Here is a 10,823-nt window from a genome sequence, read left to right on the forward strand (position 1 = left end):
CCTACTCCATGGGGCGGAGGCAGGCGCTGTGCATCTGTTGATTGGTGTCAGCGAACCGAAAGTGCATCCAGGCAGAAATAAACAAGGAGATACAGGCAATAAGCAGCTTGTTCGGCAATGCTCGTGCCCGAGCCAATAATCCATCACTGCACAAAGTAAAACAACAGATCGCCTACAGCGCAAGCGCTGTTTAGGCTCAACCTAAAAAGGGTCGGGCCAGGACGTAGTCTTGGCGTACGCCTCTTTCTACAGGTATAGGGCCGTGACTTCACCTTTTTTTGCCATACCTAAATTGGGCAAATTGCCCTCATGTAATCATTTCAGATGGCGGCAAAGGTATGCTGGAACCCCCATATCCAATAAAATTGCCCACAATTTGTCCCTCGGTACCAGGTCGAATGCAGATTTTAGGTCCACAAATATTAAATAGAGACTGCCACCCTCTATACACACTGATTTTCAATGTAGTAATTGTAATCTAAATATTTGGTCTATTGAAGACATCTTCGCTCTGAAACTGGGTTGGAAGGGACTAAAAACATTGTGCTCCTCCATCCAGCTCTGGAGTCGCCCCAGCAGTCTGTGGGCCAATATTTTTTGTCTTACGTTGATAAGGCTGATAGGTTGATAGTTAACAGAGAGGAGTGGAGATCCCTTGTTATAGATTCGAATAATTTAGGCTCCCGCCCAGGTGGTGGGAATCGACATTCCCGGCAGGATAGCATTAAACAAAGACCACAGGTAGGGGGCCCAAATAGTAGGTTCACTACAGAAGAGGTCCATGGGAATCTTATCTAACCCTGTAGCCTTGGATGGTGCTACCCTGCTCAATGCATCATAGGGGCATCAAGGCTATATATACTACTGTAGTATCCTCAGGTCATGTTAATATGTTCCCTTTCACCCTGTACCTAGCTGCTCAGCCAGTGTGAGTGTTCCGCGTAGAATGTTAGTGTGAGTGGAATGCTTGGGTGCCTGTGTGTGTGTGTGAGACAGTTGGGAAGATGGGCTGAGCAGCTAGGAGGCTGCTCCTGGTGGGGCTTGTTCTAGCTTGCTGTAACTTCTACTTATGGACTCAACTGGGTTTATGGACTGTTTTCATCTTGTGTACATTTCTGTGTATAGTTGTTTTCATTTTAGTTTGGGTCCTTTTATTTTTCAGTGTAAAAGGGAGAGGATGTATATTATGCTCAGGTCATGTTAATATGTTCCCTTTCACCCTGTACCAAGCTGCTCAGCCAGTGTGAGTGTTCCGCGTAGAATGTTAGTGTGAGTGGAATGTTTGGGTGCCTCTGTGTGTGTGAGACAGTTGGGAAGATGGGCTGAGCAGCTAGGAGGCTGCTCCTGGTGGGGCTTGTTCTAGCTTGCTGTAACTTCTACTTAGGGACTCAATAAACTACATAAAATCATCTCGGCTAAGTCTACTTCATCACCTGAACACGTGGGGCCAGCCCACTACAACTACCAATTAACTCTTCAGACAAAGAGATGATACTCCATTTAACCCTACTGCTATTGGTGGATAGGGTCAACCATCTATCAAATGGTTCCTCATGGTCGGGTTGAACTATGGACATTATCGATTTCAGCTCTAGCGATAAAGGATTGTGCCCGCTATCAGTGCAAGATAATACTGTCATGTCTGTAAGAGCAGGCCACAGCCATACATGCAGGAGGAAATAGTCCAAAAGACTAGGGGCCAGATGTAGGTGGCTAAATACCGGTCGGTAACGGTGAAATTCGGTAAATTTCAGCGTTACCGACCAGTATTTAGCCATGCACGATGTAGGAATTACCAAATGCCATCGGTAATAAGGAATCGGTAAAAATAAGGGAAACCAGTTACCGATTCCTTATTTACCGATTTGCAGACAAAAATACCGAATCGGAAAATAAGGAATCGGTAAAAAATCGCAAATGCCATGTACCAAAGATCGGTAATACCGAATTTGCTGAAAATCGGTATTTAAGAATTGGTAAATAGCACTGACTCAAAGCAGGTGGTAATCAGGTGCACTGCATATAAACAGCCCTAAAATGCAACAGTGTGAACACAATGACGGCCCTCTACGTGATAGCAAGGCGTCTACACTTGCGAGCAGCAGGACTGAGGACCTGGAGACGGGAGGAGTGCGTGTACAGAGTGAGCATTACACTGTTCCAACTGACTGAGGCTGAGATCCATGAGAGGTACAGGCTACACCCAAACACCATCCTGGGCCTGATACGGGACCTGCACCCACTCCTGGAGCACCAGACACCAAGGGCGCACGCAATACCCATTCATGTACAGGTACTCTGTTGCCTGCACCTCCTGGCATCTGGCAGTTACCAAGGAGTAATAACTGTGGCAGGTGGAGTCTCACAGAGTTGCCTGTCGCGTTTTCTCAAGAAATTCCTGGACGCCATGTTGCAAAGGATGCCACACTACATCAAATTCCCCAGCACACAGGCAGAACTGCTGAAGACCAAGTTGGACTTTTATCAGAAGGCCCAGTTCCCACACGTCATTGGTTGCATTGACGGGACACATATACCACTCTGCCCCCCTGCTGCGACTGAGTACATTTACCGCAATCGCAAATCCGCACATTTGATTAATGTCCAGGTCATATGCGATGTGTCATACATTATCACGGACATAGTTGCAAAATTTCCAGGGAGCAACCATGATTCACACATATTCGGGAACAGTGGGATCTATACCCGTCTCCTTGCAGGGGAATTTGGAGAAGGCTACCTGCTAGGTTAGTACATGTGACACCCCCTCAAGTAATCACCTGTTGCTGCGATTGTAGACTGTGAATTACTTACTTACTTCTCACACACAGGTGACAGTGCCTATGCGGTGAGCTCTTTCATCCTGACTCCGTACCTGCACCCATACACCCCAAGTGAAAGGCGATACAATGTTGCACATAGATCGCAATATGGTTGAGTGAACATTTGGACTCCTCAAAAGCCGGTTCCGCTGCCTGCACAAAAGTGGAGGTACACGGCAGTACCAGCCCCTGCTCTGCTGCAAAATCAGAGCTGTATGTGCCATGCTGCATAACCTTGCCACTAAGAGGGGAACACCTGTGGAAATGTGTGATTCTGAAGAGGAGGATGAGGATGAGGAAGGTACACAGCCACAGCACAGCACAGCAGGCGGCGCTGCTGCAGCAGATGGGAGACAGAGACGGTCAGAGATCACACAAAATGATTTCTGAGTAAGTAATGAGACAAAGCCTGTTAATGCATTTGTGTCACCGTGTTTAATAGACCTTACAGCAGGCAATTGTGCAGCACACTGTAACACCAGCTATGTGTCCAATGGGTTACGTCACCCACAACCGAAATAATGTAGAGGGCCTTGCCTATCTCCTGCGCCCCCGCACACCAGTGCTGAATTCAGCATGCTCACTGTCCTCACCAGCGCTGTGTCCTGCAGCAGACCCATGCCTCACACTGCGCCTTCTGCTCTCTGGCAAGGGGGGGAGTTACAGTGCTGCGACTGCTTGCCTCCTCACTGTCGTCTACATCCCCTGTAGCAGTGGCAGCAATTTGTTGTGTCTGCATCACCCCCACGGCACTGGTGACTGTCACCAGGCCCTGAGTAATCTCACGGCTGCACTTAGCCATTTCAAGCTGCATGGCCACAGATCTGCGACTGAGCACATGCGTTGCATTGCACAGCCTGTTCACTGACTTGGTGAAGCCTACAAGTACCTGCCTGTCTCTGCGCCTTGCAGCGCGCTCGCCATCCATCCTGACACATAACTGCCTCACTGCCTCCGACACCTCCTTCAATCCCTCTGCCACAGTATTGTTGAGGCAGTAGATGGCCTCATTCATGATGTCGACCTTCCTATTGTTAGCCACCATTTGTTGCCCTCATTCTCTTCCCCTGCAGGCGCTGCACATTGAGCATCTGCCCCTCCAGTCCAGAGAAGACACTGGATCCATCAGCATCAGGACTCTGTTCCCTCTGTCGCCGTCTACGTGCGCCTGTGGTGGTTGCTTCCACGGGGGACTTTGCCCCAGATGTCTGGGTGTCATCGCCCGGTGTGGGCTGTTGGGCTTCCTGCCTGACCTCCTCTGTGGCATCCATCTCCTGGAGTGTGGCCACTGTGTACCTCTTTGGTGGTGGTGGTGGTGGGGATGTTGGTGTACTGTCTGCAGGTGACATGGCTTCCTCTGCGATTGTGTGTTCCTCCCTGGAGGCCTCGCCAGTCTCCCCTTCTGCAGCCCGGGGCGCTGTTCCGCCTGTGGATACAGAATGTACTATTACTCACTTTTCTCACAGCATGTCTGCAAATAAATTTCACAACTGACATTCCAGCTGTTTGTCCTCCACTAACTCATCTATTGCTGTGTGTGACATGCCTATGCCTATTGGGGGCTGGCTGATTTGATACCAGTTGTTAGTGACTACATTTCCCATGATGCATTGCTGATCTTACACAAAACATGTTCTGGAGTGGGGATTTTTGCAGGGGGATTGGGGTTAGGGAGGGGAGACAGCATGCTGTGCATGCATCTTACCTTGTCTCTTGGATGCTGTTGCTGAGCTATCCACGTCCCCGATGCAGCTGACGCTCTCTGGCAGGAGGGTGGACTCTACAAGTTGGTCTAGGGCAGTTGGTGCAGGCGGAGCATCCCCCGCCTGTCTTCCCCGCTTGTTTCTGCCGGTCAGCCACCCTCTCCTTCGCATGTGCTCTCAGGTCGTACCATCGCTTTTTCAAGTCCTCAATTGCGCGATGTGTGACGCCTATAGCGTTGATCTTCTCCTGAATTGCCAGCCAGATGCTCCTTTTCTGGGACTCAGGGACGTTCAGTGATCTCTTGCCAAAGAGCTGGTCATGGTCTTTGACTACTTCCTCAATGAGGACCTCCAACTTCCCCTCATTGAACTACTGCTTCCTTTTCCTTCCGGCAGCATCTTTCCCCTTCTCCTCTGAGGCCATGGTGCAGTTGCTATGTGGTATCTGGGTGGTGGCTGTGCAGCTCCTCTGATCTTGCTCCTGCTCCCTGTCTCTCCAACAGCTACAGACTCAGTGCACCTGCATGGGTGTGGCCACTTCCTGGTTGGGAGGTCTTGTGGATGCACAGGATTGGCAGATTCAACAAGTACCGATTTTTTTAGGATGCACAGGATTGGCAGATTCAACAATTACCGATTTTTTAAATTACAGATTTGCTATTACAGATTTGCTATTACCGATTCGGTATTACCGATTCTGTTTTACCGAATCGGTAATGTGGAAGTGGTAATATTTTTTACCGATTTGTATGAAATCGGTAATTTTTTGCGATTATTACCGAATCGGTATATTTTTACGATTTTTTACCTACATCGGAAATACAGAGTCCTTAATAGCGATTCGGTAAAAATCCCTATTAAGGACTCGGTATTTCAAAATTACCTACATCTACCTGGAGCCGGTTAAATGTGTGACATTCCCCCCATCTGAGGTGTTCCTACCATTACAGGCCCTAAGGCCTAGATTTAAGGTGAAAGCATTTAACTCGACTTACCAGGGGGGACCATCTAACTACTTTAGGGATTGCCAGTTGAGGTATAGACAATACTCGGTCCTTTTCAGAAGAATGAAGCTTAAAATGTACATCCAATGGTTCAAACTGACAATTACATTCTCCACCTACTATTTTCACAAATTCGGAGGGAAGTGCAGCTATGTGTGCAGATAACAAATGAACCACACCCTACTTTGGTTTGCCACCCTTCGACCTGAAATATATATTATAAACATAAAAGATTGGAGGCCAAAAGGATACGTTCTATGGCGTCCTACATTGCTATAACCGGTGAAATTGCCACCTGAATTAAGTCCTTGATCTTCATTAGGCTGTCTTCCTATGATATCACCCCCTTAGGTAATTTAGACAATAAGTCCATCGAGCTTCCTTCTCTATCGGGGCGATGGTGGTAGTCAGAATTTGAAGTCGGTGCATGAGTTGGCATTGGTTCATCTGTTAAATGGTAGCGGCAGTGTCAGTCGACAACCTTTCAAGTATTGCCCGGCGGTAATCGCCTCTCATACCACTCGATAATTTACCAATGAAAGAGGCAGGTGCCGGAGACTGGAAGGCAGGAAACAAAGTTTTATTCCGTCGGAGCAGAACACATCAGATCAGACAGCAAGGTATCGTCACGAGGAGCTCAAACTGCATCTCTGAGGCCTGGCCTCTTATACACAGGTTTATGACTTTATTGCAGGTTTATTGTACATGGCACATTCTTGAGATTACTTTGATGTATAAAAGAACGTCTTCGGAATCCCCACTTCGAACTCGTTCCCACACATATCTACAGTGGAAGTCCCCACCCCATCTACAGTAGGAGATGGCTATCTCGCAGCTGGACATTCCGCCAATTCCCGGGGATGTGTGCAACCGGCCGGGTCTCAGGGGGTAGGGGCTTTGATCCACTGTAATCCCTTTGATGTGGGGTGTTTCCCTTACAGTAGGGGCAATAAACTGCATCCGCAGGGCTAGGTGATGGCCTGGGATCAGTTCGGACAATGGGGCGCAGAGGAAGGGGGTTATCAAAGAGAGGCATGACCATGTATGGGATGTCGGTCAGGCGTGGGATGTGGTTCCATGGCAGGGTCGCGCAGAATGAGGGGGTTTATGGCCCGTGTATGAGAGAGCGGGGGTGGCCGGCGCGCGGGGGATGCTCGCAGCGCCAGGGGAACGCGCTGGCGATCGAGAATGAGCGGGGAGAGAGTGGGGTGCCTAAAATGGCGGCCGTGCGTTCGCTGTGCGTGGCGCTGGGGAGAGGCAAGATGGCGCAGATAATGTTCAGTTACAAGCTAAATTTCCACAGTCCTCCCTTTTAACATATCTCGCCAGCTTGTCTAGTTCGGATCTATCCCCATAATACTACGAATTTCCACCTCATACAGAGCTTTCATTCGCTCTGTTTCAAAGTTCAAAGTCTTAGGGCAGATGCAGTTCATAAAAAGCGAACATAAAGGTGGCAGACACTGAATCCCCAAGCAACATCCACATAGTATCACAATCGGTATTAGGATAAATGAAAACAGCCTCCATCCCCAACTTTTAATAGTGTCCCAAAACCAACTCCCCAGTGACCATTCTTCTTGCTCTTGATGGACCTCTGCGGATAGTCTGTGGAGGTGTTCAATTGCTTTGTAGACTGAGGGTGAGTTATCCGGTACGTAGGTACAACAGCTGGACCCAATGATGCGGCATGCTCCTCCACGATCAGCCAGAACCACATCTAGAACGAGGCGGTTCTGAAGAGCCACTAGGCGGACGGCCTGGAGCTCGGCGGTGTTGTTGGCGAGGATGCCGGCCGTAATGTTCATCGCCGTTTCGACTGCCTGGGTTAAGTGGCGGATGGCACGGCTCTTTGCCATTGGACCCCAGAGTGGAACAAGACCTTTTACTGCGTCCATGAACTGCGCTCCGGCGGAGTCGGCTTGCACAATGTCTTTGGCACGTTTCTGTCGGTGATGGTTTGCTGGAGCCACATATGTCGGAGGAAGGACAAAGGCGATGTAGCAGGTGCCTCCCCAACCTTTCGGAAGCCAGGTATAGGCCTTAGTACCACAGACGAAGTACATATTCGGGGAGGCAACAAAGGAAGGAGGATCAACTGAGTCCAATGTTCGGGTGATGAGGCAGGAGCTGTGGCCCACCGGCTGCGCCCCCAGGCCTTCGAGGCATACAAATCCAGTGATGTTGACGACGGATAGGGCCACTGTCAGGGTGGCGGCCGTTCGTTTCCGGAGGTAAGAGAAGGTGGGTCTGGCTGGGTTGTTGAACACTTGCATTTCAACTCGTTCTTTGGCAGGGATGTCCATGTGAAAGGAAGTGTTTGATCTCAGAGGACAGAAGGGGGCAGAAGTTCTTCCAGTTTTGTTCAGCCAGAACCCATGGTAAAAGTGTGACATGGTTCTGCTGGAAGTGGCATTGTCCTTGTAGCTTTCCTGCAGGAGGATTAACCAAGCGAGGCAGGAGCCATGGACAGAAAAAGGTGAAGGGATGAAAGGGATAGAGTGTCCAGTGGCATGTGGTAACAATCCACAGATCCAGCAATTAGTGGCGTTGGCAGCAAGATTGTGTTGGTGGAGCAACTGCACAAAAGAGTTATTCCAGAACTCCTTACGCCTCTCTCGGAGTTGGCGTGAAAGTGAGATCAGATGGTGTTCTTTCATGGTGGTAGGTTGAACGGTGGTCAGCAATGTCTTATGAGCGGGTGTGCTCTCCTCCATGATCCAGAAGGTGACCACGAGGAGAAGGCAAAAGAGAAGGGTAATGAAAAGTGCAATAGTCTTTGAGCTGTGCATTCGGTCAGTCTTTGGGTTTTTGTAGTGGATCTTCGGACGTCCGGTTGCTTCCATCATCTTCATGTCGGGCGCTTCCATCACCTTCAAGAGACTCTGTAGCGGGCAGAACCACAGACTTTGTTTAGTTTCTCTCCTGGTGGCCTTTGAGGTGACTAGGCTACCGCTCTGAGATTTCCACTTAGCCTGTGGTCTGTTTAGCCGAAGTTCTCTCCTTTCGTCGCAAGTTATACCCTTCCTTGGATGGCACGGTGGGATCGGGATATCTTACTAACTCAAGTGTCTCTGTATCTGGGCAGCGGCTCAGGGATGGTCGGTCTTTGTCCAGAAGTTCTTCTTGGGCGGTGATGTTGTCCGTGGTTGTCAGGGTCGGTGATACCTTCTTGCAGTGGTGTGCATGCAGCCAATTGCGTTTCCCCTCCACTCGAAGAGCTGTTCGGGTGGTGATCAGGACTTGCAGGGGGCCCGTCCACCGGGGCTCCAGACTCTTGGTGCGCTGGAAGTTACGCACTAAGACGAAGTCACCGGGTTGGATGTCGTGTCCGGGGCCCCTGGAAACATCGGGAATGGCGTGCAGCACCTGCTGATGGATAACAGACAACGTTTTAGTTAGGTTATACAAATAGTCAGACATGAGGACGTCCGGGACGTCGTGGATGGATGTTGGCTTTGGAGCAGCCCAAAGGTTCATGGGCCGCCCGAAAACGACCTCGTAGGGGGTTAAGTGGTGTTTAGTGGGGGTGGAACGCATGGATAGCAATGCTAGCGGGAGAGCGTCTGGCCATCTCAGTCCTGTGGTGGCGACTATTTTTGCTATCTTAAACTTCAATGTGGCGTTGTGTCGCTCAACCAAGCCTGCAGATTGGGGATGGAAGACCGCATGGAATTTCTGTTTTACACCCAACCCTTTTAAGATGAGTTGGATAACTTCGGCTACGAAGTGGGGGCCGTTGTCGCTCCACAAAATTCGACAAAGGCCGTATCGGGGGAAGAATTCCTTCAGTAGTACTTTTGCGGTAGTCATAGCGGTTTTTGTCATGGGTTGGGTAGGCTTCCACCCACTTGCTGAAGGCACACACAACGACAAGTACGTACTTCAAACCTTGGCACCTTTCTAACTGGACATAGTCCATTTGTAGGACTTCAAAGGGGTGATTGGGGACCCCAAACCCTCTCCGGGGTACAGCAGTTCCTTTCCCAGGGTTGTGTTGGAGGCATACTAGGCATTGTTGGACCAGACGTTTGGCTGAGTCTGGGATTTTGTCGTTGTGCCAGACTTTGGAGATGAGTTCGATCATGGGGGCAGACCCTATGTGTGCGGGGGAGTGTGCCATGGTCAGCATGGGGATCAAGTATGAGTCTGGTAGCAACCATTTGTTCAAGTCTTTAGTTCGCCAGCAACCGTCATCGTCTTTCAATCCCACCCGGGCCCATTCAGTTAATTCGTGTGGTGTGCTGGCTAGTTGGATATCCCTAATCGTTTCCCTAGCATCCTTCCACTTCTCAGTTTGTGACCTGGTCACGTACATACGGGTCGTGGACCTATTCTCGGCTGTGTTTCGGGCAGTAATGTCAGCCAGTGCATTTCCCTGTCCTATAATGTCTGTCACCTTCTTGTGTGCCTGGCATTTGATCACAGCTAACCGTGTGGGGAGGAGGACTGCTTCGGTCAGGGCAGAGACTAGATCTCCATGCAGGATGGGTGTGCCATGAGAAGTCAAGAATCCCCTCTCTTTCCATAAGAGCCCAAAGTGGTGAACTACCCCGAAGGCGTACTGACTGTCTGTGTAAATGTTTGCGGTTGTCCCTGCTGCCAGGATGCAGGCTCGTGTGAGAGCAATTAGTTCCGCCGCCTGTGCGGATCGCTGTGTGATGCGGGCTGTCTCAACAACTGTTCGGGCTGTGGTGACTGCATAGGCAGCTGAGGTGGTGCCATCGGGGAGCTTGATGCATGAGCCATCCACCCACAGTTCTCCGTCAGGGTCCGGGAAGGCAGTATCCCGGAGGTCAACCCTACTCTTGGTTTGTTCGTCGGTGAGGGTCACGCAGTCATGTATAGGGGACGCATTGGGGTCAGCGTCAGGGAGAGGCAGTAGAGTAGCTGGATTCAGAGTGGTGCATCGTTTCAATGTGATGTGGGGTGCAAGCAGAGTCAGTTCGTAACCAGTCAGTCGTGCGCTAGTCAGGTGTTGAGTCTTGGTTTGGTTCAGGAGGGTGTCAACCGCATGGGGTACCAATACTGTGAGGGGGTTCGAGAGCACGATCCCCTCGCTTTGCCGGATAGAGATAGCAGCGGCGGCTACTGCTCGAAGGCAGGTGGGCAAAGCTCTGGCTACAGGGTCAAGAGTGGCAGAGAAGTAGGCACAAGGGCGTTGCTTAGGGCCTATGGACTGGGTTAGGACAGACAACGCACATCCCTCCCTTTCGTGGGTGTAGAGGGAGAAAGGTTTAGTGTAGTCTGGGGTTCCTAGGACTGGGGCCGAGCAGAGGGCGTCTCGTAATTCT

The sequence above is a fragment of the Triturus cristatus genome, chromosome 4_1, assembly GCF_964204655.1.
Source record: "Triturus cristatus chromosome 4_1, aTriCri1.1, whole genome shotgun sequence".
Lineage (NCBI taxonomy): Eukaryota > Metazoa > Chordata > Amphibia > Caudata > Salamandridae > Triturus > Triturus cristatus.